This window comes from Euphorbia lathyris, chromosome 3 (assembly GCF_963576675.1).
Source record: "Euphorbia lathyris chromosome 3, ddEupLath1.1, whole genome shotgun sequence".
NCBI classification, from domain to species: domain Eukaryota; kingdom Viridiplantae; phylum Streptophyta; class Magnoliopsida; order Malpighiales; family Euphorbiaceae; genus Euphorbia; species Euphorbia lathyris.
Genome location: NC_088912.1, coordinates 80,119,809 through 80,136,851, shown reverse-complemented (window position 1 = coordinate 80,136,851; position 17,043 = coordinate 80,119,809). Strand labels below are relative to the sequence as shown.

At 37.5% G+C, this 17,043-nt stretch overlaps 1 non-coding gene across 1 annotated transcript; it reads right to left on the bottom strand.

Annotated features, from left to right (window-relative positions):
- Positions 1–8,922: 8,922 nt before the first annotated feature.
- LOC136225091 (small nucleolar RNA R71) lies at positions 8,923–9,029 on the bottom strand. Its single transcript, XR_010686829.1, has one exon. It is a non-coding gene; the product is annotated as a small nucleolar RNA R71 (small nucleolar RNA).
- Positions 9,030–17,043: the final 8,014 nt, after the last annotated feature.

The following is a 17,043-nucleotide window of genomic DNA, read 5'->3' as shown; positions in this document are numbered from 1 at the left end:
CACAAGAGACTTGAAAATATTGAGTCTATTTGTAATTATCCTGTAATTGTCCCTAACTATTAAGGCCATTATGGGCTGATGAATTACCAAATTGGATAAACAAAACTTTCATGTCCTGAGCTAACTATAAAATAGTGCAAGTGTCGGTTTCGGATCAGAACATTAATTTATGCAAAATTCTTAGGATATACATGAGAATTCCTTAAAGATTGGAGGATTGTATGTGAAGGTAGGTGAGAGTGAATTTTGAGTAATTTTCCTTACACTCCAAATTGGAGGAGAATCATGGTACATGTATTTTTCTTCCAAAATTACCCTTTCTCTTTTATTTTATTCGTACAAATGAAATGATATAAGAGTAATTTTATATATAACTATATTATTAAATCATCACTTACCTTTCTTTAATTACACATCATTCAAATGAGGCTTTAATGATCTCTGAATGCCATTAATGTATGGATGCACAATATTAATTGCAAGTAAATAGCAACTATGTAAGATATCTTACCCAATATAGAATGTCATAACTTTTATGACGTTTAAAATAAATATGCTATCTTGGATATTAATGCGCATTGAAATACAAAAGGACATTATTCTTAAACCATTCTCATTATGGTTATTTATTAAGAATTCATTATGATATTCATGTGCAGTAGCAATCTTTATGGTTATGACCGTTATACGTGATATTATTATTAAAACAAGCACGATTAAAATTCTATTATGAATTTGTTTGACATATAATATTTACTCGGTTTTATCCTTTGACTAAGTTCATTCTAGAGTCAGGGACCAACGTGAAGGAATTATTAAGTTGATTCCAAGATGAACTAAAAATTCCATAAAGAGAATTGCATCATACATGATATTTGCCAACAAGGCAAATGCAAACATTCTTTTTCTATGAAGTATGTTCCATGGATCAAGCCATTGATCCCCAAGGTAAGTGAATATAGTTTTTATGACTTACCACAATCTTTTAATAATGGACATAGCATGCCCCACTTCTGGAGTTCTTTCAGTGCTAACCCACAGGTACAAGGGAGTTGCTAATACTACAACCAGTGCAAACACTGATATGAAAAATAAAGCTCAATCCAAAGAAGTGTATATGCAGAGTCACTTCAGAAAAATTCCTTGACTATGTCATTGGCCAAAAAGGAGTTAGAGCAAATCCAGATAAAATAAAAGCCTTGCGAGGAAAAAGGTGAAAAGAGCGCCTAAATAAAAGCCATGCGAGGAAAAAGGTGAAAAGAGCGCCTAAATGAAAACCCCATAATGGGTGAGAAAGATCCAGAGGTTGAACGAGCGGATCATCATACTAGAAAGATTGTCAACAAGCATATCAAGGTATAAAACAATTCCTAGCAGAACCACCCTTGATGAGCAGACCAATCTGAAGGGGAGACCTGCATTTGTATCAATCTGTCATGGATAAAGATATGTGCACCGTGGTTATTTAAGAAGAAGAAGGCCAGCAGTTCTCCATCTATTATATTAGCAAAATGTTGAAGGATGCGGAGACAAGATATCAGAAGTTAGATAAAATGGCTCCCACGGTTGTGACAACATCCATCCGCGTTAAACCATATCTCCAAGCATAACCTCAACATGATCGAGATCAAGATCAAGAACCGGCTTCACCATCATGATTCAACATTGAACACACGAATGATGAGATTGAAAGGCGAGTGCATGCCGCTCTATATAGACAAGAGAACAATGCAGAAAGGTACGCCATCAAGTTAAAATGAAATCGCCATTCACAGCACGGATCCTGGGGTACGAAGCGGACAGAATGTTTAAAGCTTCCAACTTGCCACAATATAAAAGAAAAGATTCAATATAAGCGGGACATTACATATCCCGAACCCAAAGGAGGGGAGCATGTAACCGTTGGAAGAAACGCCAAAGCGTACTACAGGTTGGCCACCACACTGAAGCTTGATGGGAGCTGGCAAACTAGATAGCTTTGTCCAGAATAACAAATAACAAGATGACAAGCAGAAGACAGATCCCAAAAATAAATTCAAAAGTGTCATTAATGTCATAGCAGATGGACCAGTGTATCAGCCACCCGTGGAAAAAGCAAAAATATCCGCTCTGGATAAAACATCCCTCCATTGCTCCTTTTGCAGAAACAGGTCCGGTAATCTCTCCACATGCAGATGCATTGGTAGTAACAATGGCGATTCAAGGATGGGAGATAAAATAAAGCGAGTAAAGACACAGGCAGTTCTCGCAATGTCATCACCAAAGGTGCATTCGCCAAACTAAAGGTTGATCCGATCCAAATAGAAACAACCATTGTTGACATCATTGGAGTGACGGGTCACACTATCCAGACCAAGGGCCAGAGGTTGCAGCCCTAATTTCCATCCGTCGTCTAACAATGTACATTCCCACCAGCAAAGGAGGAGTAATGATTAGCGGGAACCAAAAGGTGGCTAAAGAGACTTATACTCGGCGTCACTATCAATCTGCCCACAATCCAAAGAGGACGAAGGTGAGGAATATTAACTTGTCACTACAGCTTTGGGCGACACAGAAACGCTCCTTATTGCTGATGGAAAGCGGGTGCGGATCGCCAAAGGATTAAAACTTGAGATCAAAGAGGATGTTAAAAAAGTTCTCATTGAGTCTGAGAGCATATTTACATAGGAGAATGAGATCCCCACAGGAGTAAGCCCAGATGTGATTACTCATAAGTTAAACATCATTGAGGATGTGGTTCTAGTTGCTCGGAAAAGGCAGAACCATGGGCCTAAAAATCAGTATTTTTACATATTCTTATATGTGCATTAAACTGTTATAGTATCCTACATTTTATAATTTATTCTTTCTCGCCATACTTCTTATATTCATTTGCCTAGCTTTTAGTGCTGATATACGCCCAGTGGCTGGCGAATGAAAAGTTCCACAGGCGGATCAATTACCTCAAAGATAGGACAATTGATCCCATCACGGGCGGATCCCCTTTCCATAAAGATAAGAAGCACAGACCCTCAGGAGCTTTCAAATGAGCTCAACTCTCTCCTCAAAGACAAGAAAAGGATTGACCACCATCAAAAGCGGGTTAAAATCGTCTCAAACATGAGATCATTACACCATCAACTTTCTCCTCAAACATAGGAGAACACTCTCATGGGCGGATCCATCTTTAGATGATCACCATTCGAGAAAGAGTTAAAACATTCCTTAGACGCAAGGACTTTACACTCTCTCACTCCCTTCCCAAAGAAGGGTTCACAAGTCCTACGGGCGGATCGCTTCACCTCAAAGATAGGTAGCAAGTTGATCCCCTAGGCAGCTTTACTTCCTCTAAAAGGAATAGAACAGCTTCTAAACCTTCACAAAGGTTCACACATTGGGGTACGGCTGGCCACCTACCCTAAACAATCGGAGAAATCCTAAACCAGATTCTAGAAAATTACTTGCTAAAAGATATAATGCATTAGTAAAAATAGTTCTGGAAAGCAAAGGGTTCATCCAACTAATGAAGCCTCGTCTTCATCTCCAAGTAATGAAGCCTCGTCTTCATCTCCAAGTAATGAAGCCTCGTCTTCATCTCCAAATAATGAAGCCTCGTCTTCATCTCCAAATAATGAAGCCTCGTCTTCATCCAAGTAATGAAGCCTCGTCTTCATCTCCAAACAATGAAGCCTCGTCTTCATCAAATTAATGAAGCCTCGTCTTCATCCAATTCATGAAGCCTCATCTTCATCCAATTCATGAAGCCTCGTCTTCATCCAATCAATGAAGCCTCGTCTTCATCCAAACAATGAAGCCTCGTCTTCATCAAAGTAATGAATTCACGTCTTCATCATAGAAATGACAAAGTCTCGCCTCCACAAAATGCACAAAAGTACCTAAATGGCTGATCATTCTTACTGATCCCTAAGTGCGGGTCATTCTCCTCAATATGGCAGAACTGAACAAAAGAAGTCCCTAAGGCGAATCATAATCCTATGTCGTAGGAACAAATGGTCCCATAAAGGGCGGGTTATTCCCTTTCTAAAGGAAATATAACTCTCCAGAAGCCCCTAGAGGCTAACAATGGATACGGTTGGCCACCTATCCACGAAGAAGCAAAATCCCCTAAAAGCGTATCATATCCATATATGATCCCACATAGGGCGGATCTTGTTCATAAGATCCCGCATAAGGAAGCCCCAAAAGGCGCATCATTTCCATATATGATCCCCCATCTAGGGCGGGTCCACTTTCCTCCAAGATAGAAAAATAAAACACCATTTAGACAGCCCTAAAGAGCTTTTTATACCTTTAGGGGGGGCTTCTGATAACAACCCAAATTATTCTTGAATAAGGAATAAGGGAAAATTAATAGAAATAATGGCAAACCATTATTCCTTTTAAAAGAGATATTTATACATGATTAATGTGGAATTAATGATAATTAATGCAGGGGAGAATATGCAAATAATGAGGAAAAGGAAGGAGTCTCTAGCATTATGCCACGCCACGTGGACCATGGCGAGATACGCCATAACGAGATACGCCCGATGAGAGCGAGTAGCGGAGACCCGCCATAGCTCTCAAGGAGAGCGTACATACGCCTTGACGGATCAAAGAATACGAAAAGGGATATTCATCTTACTGACAGAATATTATCCCAAGGACCAAAAGGGATATTCACCTTGAGAACGCCGCAAGAAGAACCGAATGGCGGATCTCCACGGTTCAACTCAGTGAGATCCGCTGGCGAACCTATGAGGCGAATCTCCTCTTTCACCTGATTCATCACAGTAACGGCTAACCGCCGACTCGGCCATAAAGACCATTAATGAGCTATCAATTAGCTAACCGCCAGGTTAAAGGTAACCAGTAACCGCCAGCTTAAAGGTAACCAGTAACCGCCATTAATGGAGCATTAATGGAGACCTTCTAGTTGCTGAAGGTTACGACTTCCTAGCTATATATAGCCTACATCCCTAGGCTATCAATGTACACTTTTACTTACCCTTTGTCAATTCAGTTTGCTCTCTTGATCTTCCTTACTGACTTTGGCATCGGAGTGTCCCCGGCCGATCCCAACGGCGCCTCACAGGGAAGTGCTCCGATCAAGGATTTTTCCCCGAGTTATCAAGGGTATTTTTACCCTTCTTCTTAATGAATAAGGTTGTGTCAACTTTACCTCTGACATAGTTCCTGGTCAGTAGGAAATTGGTCAACCTCTCGTACCAAGCACGTGGTGCTTGTTTCAGGCCGTACAGGGCCTTCTTGAGTTTATAAACATGGCTTGGAAGTTTTGGATCTTCAAACCCTGGAGTCTGACTAACATAAACCTCTTCGTTTATAAAGCCATTAAGAAATGCACTCTTGACATCCATTTGTTATAGTTTGAAATTCATGTAACTAGCATAAGCACGCAAAATACGTATAGCCTCTAACCTAGCTACGGGTGCAAAGGTTTCACCGTAGTCAATGCCCTCTTGCTGACTATAGCCTTGGGCTACAAGCCGGGCTTTGTTTCTGACTACGTTGCCTTGCTCATCTAGTTTATTCCTAAAGACCCACTTAGTTCCTATGGTCTTTTGGTTCCTAGGTTTTGGTACTAAATCCCATACCTCATTTCTTTTGAACTGATCAAGCTCCTCTTGCATAGCATTTATCCAGTGTTCGTCGTGCTCAGCATCAGCAAAACTCTTTGGCTCATGTACTGAGACGAATGCAACATTGCTGAGATACTTTCTAAGCTGATCTCTCGTCATCAGCTTGTTGTCAGCAGCATCAAGAATGGACTTCTCCGAATGTCCTCTTGGAATTTTGATTTCTTTAGGTAATGTTGAGTTGTCTGGAGTAGGTGTTTCTACAATATCTGCAGGAGTAGATTGGTCAGCAAAGGTAATTTCTGTTTCGTGTTTACCTTTGGTCAGTCCTTATACTGATGACTCAGCGGCTCCATTTTGGTCAGCGGAAGCTGAGCTTGGTTCATCTTCGGCAGACTGAGTTGTCTTTCCTGTAGGGTCAGTTTCATCGAACTCGATATGGACAAACTCTTCTACAACTTGAGTTCGTTTATTATACACCCTATATGCTTTACTGTTACTTGAGTACCCTAAAAAGATCGCTTCGTCAGCTTTAGCATCAAATTTAGCAAGATTATCTTTTGTATTGAGTATAAAACATTTACACCCAAAGGCACAAAAGTAGCCAATGTTGGGTCTTTCGTCCTTTCCAAAGTTCATAAGGGGTTTTCTTGAGTATAGGTCTAACTAAAGCCCTATTCAGTATGTAACATGCTGTGTGGACAGTTTCACCCCAGAAATACTTTGGAAGCCTATTTTCGCTCAGCATTGTCCTATCAATTTCGACTATTGTTCTGTTTTTTCTTTCAACAACCCCATTTTGTTGAGGCGTCCTAGGAGCAGAAAAGTTATGGTCAATGTCACTGACTTCGCAGAATTCATCAAACTGTTGGTTTTTGAATTCTCCGCCATTATCACTTCTAATATGAGCTACTCTTAGGTCTTTGTCATTTTCAAGCTTTTTAATCAATGTTGTGAACATCTCAAATGTTTCATCCTTGCTACTCAAAAAGATGATCCAGGTATACTGATAACTTGGGAAAAATCCTTGATCGGAGCACTTCCCTGTGAGGCACCGTTGGGATCGGCCGGGGAAACTCCGATGCCAAAGTCAGTAATATTTTTGAGAATAAACTGTAAGCACAAAAGTAGAGAATCAGTAAGTGTACCTTTGATCCTAGGAAGCTGGGGTATTTATATAGGTTTCTGTAACTGTTAAGCCCAAAATATACCTAAAATATCATCAGTAATTACATCAATATTGCTACGAATTTATGCTATTTATAACTGTTTAGAAAGCTTTTACTCTCGAATATGTTTCTTTCTTGTAAGGTACATAAATATTTGGTAAAATCCAAATAGGAACAAAAAGAGCTCAAAAACAGAAGAAAAACCCTACAAAAGGAGTCGAAGACGACGAAAATTAATAACGCCAAATGGAGGACGAGAACGAAAGTCTAAGACGACGAAAACGTTCCGTGCCGCGACCGTGGCCCCCCAATTCTCAGTCGCGACACGCTCCCTTCAGCTTCTCCTTCCCTTCGTTCGAAGACCAATTGATGCTCCCCCATTCTTGGTAGAGAATTAAATATTCTCGGTAAAAGCAGGAGTCTGTAGAAGCCAAATTGCACATTTTCATTTTTCGATGAAACGCGATCGTTCGGGTGGATAAAGACGTCCTTTCATAATGGATATGATCCTTCACAACGGACACAACACTTCAATCAAGACTCTTCAACATCTATAAATAAAGAGTTGATGAAGAGTTGATGAAGAGTTGAATATATGTAGAAGAAAGAGATTAGTATAGAATTTATGCAGAAATTCCGAGTCAAGTGATTCAGAAGTTAGATTTCGATTCTGTAAAAAGCAATATGATGTACACACATTGTTTATTCAATAATAACAAATTCAGTAGCGTTTAGACATTGTTCCAATTTAGTTTTCATTTTGGTAGTAGACCGACCAAGTCTCTATTACGAAGATTCAACGAGAAGATTGAGTAGAGGATCCGCCCCTGAGCCTGACAAACTCTAATGAAACCCAAGGAAAGGATTGACAACCCGTTCACTTGCAAGTCGTCGAATGTTTCCATGCTCCATGTTCTCTGTAAACTTGTATCAATTTATATTTCATCTAATAAAGTCCGTTCTATTCGATAGATTTTTATGCAGCACTTTGGTAAAGGATCTGAAGTGGATTGATGCTGGTGTTTTCATTAAAACGTATTTAATTCAAAATCTTTACAAGGAAACTTTGTTGAACACTTAGGCAAATTATTATCTCGGAAGAGTTTTAATTTGATTAAGGGCAATTATCCCGGATAAGGGTTTTGTCATGTTCAAAGCCTAATAATTAGAGGTTCCGTCATTTATTTCATCTTTATAATTCATACAAAGTTTAAAGTTGTTTTCTTTGCTTAATGCAAACAAATACATTTGTTTACTTTTCTAAAAAGTACTAAACGTTCCTGTCTTGCAAATTCATTCTTAAATCAGAATATTTTCTAACATCTAGCAATTTCAAAACCAAAACCAATTAAACGATTTTCCATATTATAAACCTTAAAAGTAAATTTAACCGATTCAAAATAAGTTTTTGTTAAAAAGCGTTCCCTGTGGGATCGATATCTTTTATTACTACAAGCGTATACCGTGCACTTGCGGAAATCGCTCAACAAGTTTTTGGCGCCGCTGCCGGGGAACGCCAAAATTTTTGACAAAAATTTAGATTTTGTGTATTTTATTTCGAATCTAGGTTTATTCATACTTATTCAAACTTTTATATTTTAGTTACTAACATATTTATTTTTCAAATTCTGTTTTGTAGGTAGTTTCGGTTCGTGCGAAATTTCAGGTTCATGCGCAGTTCTCGAAGTTCAGGCACGTCACCAGATCCTATTGACCCAGAAATTGAAAGAACTCTTAAAAAGAACAAGAAAGAAAAGAAAAAGAAAAACAAAACTCCAATAAAAACTAGAATTACCGAGCCAGAAGTTATGGCCACACTTATGGATTACGCTAGGCCAGGAGTGGCCGGTGTAACGAACAGTATAGTTAGACCCCAAATTAATGCAAATCAATTTGAGATTAAGCCAGCATTGCTTAATATGTTACAAAATAATGTAACATTTTACGGGTTACCTAACGAAAATCCTAACACCCATTTGACAAATTTCTTAGAAATTTGTGACACTTTTAAAATAACAGATGTGATTGCGGAAGTAATCAAACTTCGCCTTTTTCCTTTTACTTTGAAGGATCGAGCCAAAGAATGGTTGACTTCTATACCAGCCGCTACAATTGAGACTTGGGAGCAATTAGCCCAAGCATTTTTATCAAATTTTTTTCCTTTAGCAAAAACCGCAAGAGTCATTAAAGAGTTAACATCTTTTTCTCAAAATGATAATGAAACTCTTTATGAGGCTTGGGAACGTTTTAAAGAACTTCAACGTTTATGCCCGCACCACCAATTGCCCGCTGAACTTTTAATGCAAACATTTTATAATGGACTAAATCCTACAACTAGAGGTTCATTGGATGCTATGTCTGGAGGGTTATTCATGAAGAAAACATCTGCCCAAACAAGAGAACTTTTGGAGGAAATGACAATCAACAGCAGTATGTGGCCCGCGGAACGTGAACACGTACCAATAGCGAAACCATCATCCTCAACTACATCATCAGTTAAAGGTATAGTGAATCTTGATCCAGTTGCGATGTTGCAAGCCCAGTTTTCTGCCTTATCGCACAAAATTGATAGGTTTATGGCACTGTGTGATCCTAATGGTAAGCCAATCCAAACGGATGTGGATTACGAAGGTATGAGCGAAATTGAACAGGTAAACTTTGTCCAAGGGCAAAACCAACCTAATAACCCTTACTCCAATACATATAATCCTGGGTGGAGAAATCATCCTAACTTTAACTGGAGAGATAATAATAATAATGCTAATGCTAATCAAAATCGTACGACTAATTATCAAAATCAATCGAGAGATACGATTAGCACTTTATCTTCTAAAATCGACAAATTTATTGATGCTATGAGCAGAAAAATAAGTAATCACGACGATGATTTTAAACGGATCGAGAATAAATTCGATCAGCTTATTAAAAACCAATCATCTAGCATCCATAATTTGGAGGTTCAAATCGGACAACTTGCTAAATCAATTCCATCCCGCAAAGAGGGAAGTCTTCCAAGCCATACGGAAGAAAATCCGAAAGAGCATGTTAAGGCTATCACTCTTCGTTCAGGGAAAAATTACTTAGGCCCGGAAATGCCCGAAAATTCGACTTTACCTGGAACTGATTTACCGAAGCCCAAAGAAGATACATTAAATCAAAAAGATGCACCAATTGACTCTAGTACAAAAACTTTTGTACCCAAACCACCTTTTCCACACAAAGTCCGCAATAAGGACTATGATAAACAACTTTTAACATTTTTAGACAAACTTAAAAATTTGCATATTAATTTAACGTTTATGGATGCGATTATGCAAATTCCCAATTATGGTAAATTCCTCAAAGATTTAATTTCAAAGAAAATCAGTTGGAAAGGAATTTCATCCATTTCACTAACTGAAGATTGCAGTTCAATTGTGTCAAGTAATTTTCCCACAAAACTCAAAGATCCCGGATGTTTTACCATTCCATGTAAATTGGGAGATATTGAATTCCCAAGTTATCTTTGTGATTTAGGAGCAAGCATTAACTTGATGCCATTATCTATTTTTAATAAGTTAGGCTTAGAAGAAGATATCAAACGTACCAATATGGTTCTGCAATTAGCGGATCAAACCACTAAAAGACCATACGGTATAATCGAGGATGTTTTAGTTAAAGTTGACAAATTTATTTTTCCTACCGATTTCGTTATTTTGGATTTTGCTTATGACGTTAATTGTCCGCTAATCTTTGGTAGACCGTTCATGAACACGGGACGTGCTCTAGTTGATGTGTCGGAAGGAAAAGTAGTTTTATGAATAGGAGATGATAAGATTGAGTTTGATATGAACCAAGCAATGAAATATCCTATGGAGGATTTCGCTTGTATGAAACTTGATTTAATTGAAGAATGTGTAAATGACATTGTTCAAAAAGAAGAAATAATAGAACCTATAATAAGTGAGGAACTAGAAGATAAGGACCCAGAACCTTTGATTCGAGAAGATGGACCAGTTCCGCCTTCGATTATAGTTCCACTTAAATTAGAACTTAAAAAATTACCAAGTCATTTGAGGTACGCTTTCTTAGGCGAAGGCGATTCTCTACCTATAATTATCTCTAACAAATTAACACAAGTTCAAGAAGAGAAATTGAAAAAAGTTGTTAGAAATAGGATAGGAAGTATGGGTTGGCAAATTTCAGACTTAAAAGGTATTAATCCGAGTATTGTAATGCATAGAATTCACTTAGAAGAAGATAAGCCACCTAAAGCGGATAGGCAAAGACGCCTAAATCCCAATATGAAGGAAGTAGTAAAAAATGAGATTACTAAACTTCTGGACAATGGAATCATCTACCCTATTTCGGATAGTGAATGGGTTAGTCCAATCCATTGTGTACCTAAAAAGGGAGGCATAACAGTTGTAAGGAATGAAGAAGGTGAATTAATACCTACACGAACCACCACTGGTTGGAGAGTTTGTATAGATTATAGAAATCTAAATAAAGCAACTAGGAAAGATCATTTTCCTCTTCCTTTCATTGATCAAATGATCGAAAGGATAGTTGGTCATGCTTTCTATTGTTTTCTAGATGGTTACTCCGGATTCTTTCAAATATACATTTACCCGGATGACCAAGATAAAACAACCTTCACATGTCCTTACGGAACATTTGCATATAGGAGAATGCCCTTTGGTCTATGTAACGCACCTGCAACATTTCAACGTTGTATGACTGCGATTTTTAATGATTTCATTGAAGATATCATGGAAGTTTTTATGGATGACTTTTCAGTTTATGGAGATTCTTTTGATTCGTGCCTAAAAAACTTGGATAAAGTTTTGTCTAGGTGTGAAGAAACAAATTTGGTATTAAACTGGGAAAAATGTCATTTCATGGTTGACGAAGGAATTGTTTTAGGTCACAAAATATCTGAAAAAGGATTAGAAGTGGATAGAGCAAAAACTTCAGTAATAGAAAAATTACCCCCTCCAACTACTGTTAAGGGAGTAAGATCATTTTTAGGACATGCCGGTTTTTACAGAAGATTTATTAAGAATTTTTCTGTAATTTCCAAACCACTCACTAATCTACTCATGAAAGATTCCACATTTGATTTTAATGAAGATTGCGTTAAAGCTTTCGAAACATTGAAAACAGCTTTAGTCAGTGCACCTATTATTGCTAAACCCAATTGGGATTTACCATTTGAAATTATGTGTGATGCAAGTGATTTAGCTGTCGGATGTGTTTTAGGTCAAAGGAAGGATAAGAAACTTCATGTCATTTATTATGCAAGTCACACGCTGTCTGGTGCACAATTAAACTACACCACAACTGAGAAAGAAATGTTAGCTGTAGTTTTTGCATGTGATAAGTTTAGGTCATACTTGTTAGGTTCGAAAGTTATTATTTATACTGATCATGCAGCATTAAGATATTTATTTGCTAAAAAGGATGCAAAACCGCGTCTAATTAGATGGGTTTTATTGTTACAAGAATTTGATATAGAAATAAAAGACAAAAAGGGAGTAGAAAACCTTGTCGCCGATCATCTATCGAGACTTGAAGATGAAAATGGTCCTATAGGTGAAACTATCGGTATACGAGATGATTTCCCTGATGAACATCTCTTTCAAATGAAAAGCGTCATATCGCCATGGTATGCAGATATTGTTAATTATCTTGCAGCCAATATTGTTCCGGAAGGATTAAATTTCCAACAAAAGAAGAAATTTTTCTTCGACATTAAACAGTATTTTTGGGAAGATCCTTTTTTGTTCAAGACTTGTGGTGACGGGATAATTAGGAGATGCGTTGGTGAAAATGAATATGAATCCATAATGTCGGAATGCCATTCTAGCTCTTATGGAGGACATAATGGAGTTAACAAGACAGCAGCTAGAATATATGAATGTGGTTTCTTTTGGCGTACGATGTTTAAAGACGTCCGTTCATTTATTACTCGTTGTGATAAGTGCCAAAGCACGGGAAATCTAGGAAGGAAAGATGAGATGCCCCTCACAACCATATTAGAAGTTGAAGTCTTCGATATGTGGGGAATTGATTTCATGGGTCCTTTTCCCCCTTCTTTTGGTAAAACATACATATTAGTTGTCGTTGATTATGTTTCAAAGTGGGTTGAAGCAATTGCAACCCCGACGAACGATTCTAAAGTTGTCATTAATTTTCTTGATGATATATTTTGTAGATTTGGGTGTCCAAGAGTCATCGTTAGTGATGGCGGTACTCATTTTATAAACCGAAGTTTTGAAACGCTTATGAAAAAATATGGAGTACGCCACCGCGTATCAACGCCATACCATCCTCAGTCAAATGGTCAGGCGGAGATATCAAATAGAGAACTCAAATGGATTCTAGAGAAAACAGTTTCATCCTCAAGAAAAGATTGGTCATGTAAACTCAATAATGCGTTATGGGCATACCGTACTGCATTTAAAACACCAATAGGAATGACTCCATACCGCTTAGTGTATGGGAAGGCATGTCATCTGCCAGTCGAATTAGAACATAAAGCCTATTGGGCTATTAGGGAACTTAACTTTGATTTACGACAAGCAGGTAAGAAACGTTTGCTCGATTTAAATGAGTTAGATGAGTTACGCCATCTATCTTACGAAAATGCAAAGATTTATAAAGAAAAAGTGAAAAAATGGCACGATGCCAAAATTAAAGTTAAACACTTTAATGTTGGGGATAAAGTGCTGTTATTTAATTCACGATTTCGTTTATTTCCAGGAAAACTTAAGTCCAGATGGATAGGACCATATTTAGTCGTCAAAACATTCGATTATGGTTCTTTAGAACTGGAAGGTCCTAACGGAGTTCGTTTCAAAGTTAATGGTAATCGATGTAAAATCTATTACAAAAATATTTCACAAATAGGAATTGCGTTCGTAACAAGATTATCTGACGTATAAATCACTCAGTTTTTCTCACACAGTTTATTTTGTTTTATTTCTTTTTATATTTTTGTTCATTTTATTTTATTTTATTTTATTTTTATTTTATTCTATTTTATTTTTCCAAATGCCATTTTTGTGATTAGATGACTTTATGTTATGATTTAAATGCATAAAATATGTTTATTTCATGATTTTAGATTTAATTTTAGGAAATTAGAATGAAATTGAAGTTTCAGGCAATTCTCTGCCGAGAATTTGGAATTCTCAGCCGAGAATCCTATTTTTCAGACTTGTCCAAATAGGTTAGGTTTTTTCTGAACTTACCGAGAATAATGAATTCTCTACCGTGAATCAGGAAATAGGTTACGACACCTGATTTCCGCAAGGAAATCAGCGTGTCGCGACCGAGAATTTGGAATTCTCGGTCGCGACACACGTTATTCCTGCACAATCAGGTCTGAATCATCCTAAACCTTCAGACGAACCCTTTCACAAACGAAGCCATAAGTTTCTTCATTTCCGAAAGGTGTAATTTTATACCTTTGCGCATTTAAACAACACCTCTTTTCATCTTAAATCTTATAAATTAGTCCTAGAAGATTCAAGTTCTGTTACAAATCTTTTCATCTTTGTCAGATTTCTGATTTCTTCAAACACCATTTTTCATTAAGTAACAGAAACTTTGTTTCCTTAATTCTACACCATGTCTACCAAATACAAACCTTCAAAGCGCAATGCTGCCCCAAACAACAAACGCCCAGACTTATCCAACCGATATTGGGCGCCTTTTCCTATCTTCAATCACGATGAAGGTAGGCGCTACTGGAAGCTCCGTTACAAATTCTTCACTGGAATGTTGTATATGGATGACTTTCTTAACACCCAACTTGGAATTAGTGATGACATGAGCCGCTATATGGAATGCTTAGGGTGGACAAAATTTGCCAAAATGCGATTTCCAATAATAGGCGACTGGATATTCGAATTCTTTTGTGCCGTTTGTTTCACTAACAAACGACGGGTACGTCTCAGTTTTCGCCGAGATGGCGAAATCTTCACTTTCGGCTATCCCGAGTTGCATGCTTGGTTTGGTTTTCCCCCGAGGGATACAATCAAACGTCATCCTGGAAAAGACATGACATCCACCGATATTTGGAGAATGCTCACTGGTTTTTGGCGTTTCAATCCCAGACTCGCCTATAATCATTCCTTTCACTCCAACTCCATGCTGTATTTACACAAATTCTTGTGTCACAGTCTGTTCGGTCGCACATTTAGTAGTGTGGTCCGTGACACAGATCTTTATGTTCTTGGAGATATATTCCAGGGGAATGCAGTGGATTCTTCAAAGATTCTGATGGAGGGTCTTGTCGCCGCTTCTCGATCCAAGGATAAAAAGATTGGGTTCGGCAATATAATCTGTGGAATAATTCTTGGTACCAAGGGTACCATTGATGTTCCTTGGAGTGATGATGAATTCTTCCCGACGATAGACTATGAGTTTTTAGAGTTCGAAGGACTCGTAAAACGTGTCTTTCGTGCAGGCCCGCATTTTCTTTCTGCACCGGAACGTCAAGCTTTCGTGCAGTTAAAAATCGACCTTTATAGGGCCACCGAAATCCCGCTTGATAGGGATGAATATGTAGAGTAGTTTAGGTTTTTCATTTTAATTTGTATATTTTTCTTATTTTTGTTGTCATTTATTTGTTTGTTTTTAATTTTGTACATATATGACTCAATTAATAAAATCACTTTGTTCAATATATTTCATCTTTGTTCATTTATTTTCTAATAGTTGCAAATATTGGTTACATAACAATAATTAAATGTTTAGATTAGTCTACAAAGATTTCTTATTTAAAAACATATAATCCTGTTTCACTAACTTAATTCATTAAGTTTAATGCATTAGGATTTACCAATTCATTCGATTGATTACTTTCATGTATTCAATATATATTCATATGCACTTATTATGCACTTAATATGATTCTTTTAACTTATATGCATAAATGAACATTTAAGTTTCATTAATTCTTCATAAACCATTTATTTCACTTTAATTCAATTTATTAAGGTTAAACCTTTGGTTTTCCTTGCAATTAATGTCATTTATTTTAGTTTTTAAGTGCAGGGACACTTTATATTAAGTTCAGGAACCAATCCATCAACAAAATTGCACAAACCTAGTCTTTAGCCATCCAAATAGCCAGTTTTGCCCAATTCTCTACCGAGAATTAATAATTCTCGGTATGAGCAGCAAAAAACGGACCGATTTCAGGGCGAAAATTCCCTGAAAGTCGCATGCCGCGGCCGCGGCTTTGCTATTCGCGGTCGCGACACGCGATTTATAGGCCTTTTGATTCCGATTTTTGACACAATTTTTGCCTATTCCTATTCCTATTCTACCTATACATCTACCTAATCCCCCTATATAAACCTACCTCTTACACAAACCTCACATCACCTCTATTTTTACCCAATACGTTACTCCAAACTCTTCCCCATAAACCTACTTTTACTCTTCCCAATTTATTCATTACCATTTCTATCCTCTTTTCCATTCAATCACTTCCAATTACAACTCCCAAACTTATCTTCAAGCTTTGCTCTTTCTCTCAATTCCTTTTTCTTCTTCTTCTTCTTCTCAAACCCTAAACACCATTACCATGGTAAGAACTAAGCGTGTTGGTAACAAGCCACTGTTACGGAAGCTAATCGCCTTCGGGTTCAATGTGGAGCTTATTTCGACATCGTTTCGGAGGAGGAAGCCGCTTGTTTCAAACATTTTTCATAGGCCGATCGCCAATTTGTGGACATGCGCTTCCTAGACTTCCATTCGGTAAGAGCATTGAATTTCTCCACTAGAATTGATGCTTTTATTGAGGCGTTGGGTTGGCAAGAATTCGTTAATATGCGTTTTCCACGTATTAATGAATATGTGGTGGAATTTTTGGTCACTTTGACCATGCACAAGAAGAAAACCTCAATCTCTTTTAGGAATAATGGTACCACTTACACCATTGATTATGAAGCAATGGGAAACATGTTTGGTTTCCCTACTTCTGATTTTTATGATAAACCTAAAGATTTTGACAATGATGCTGTTTGGCAAACTCTTTCCGACCAAGAGTATTTTAATTCGAAAAACACCTCAAGCAAGTTGATTAAGGACAATTGTGTGTTCTTCTTTCACAAATTTTTGAGTTTCTCCTTGTTTGGTCGTGTTGAGAGTTCAAAGATTCAGGTTCGGGATTTGTTTGTTTTGGATAGTTTGTTTAAAGGCTTGAGGATTGATAGCATTGGTATGTTGTTTGATAATTTGTTCCGTGCTTCGAGGGCTACTACCATTCAAATCCCTCTTTGTAATCTTATCACCGCTATTGT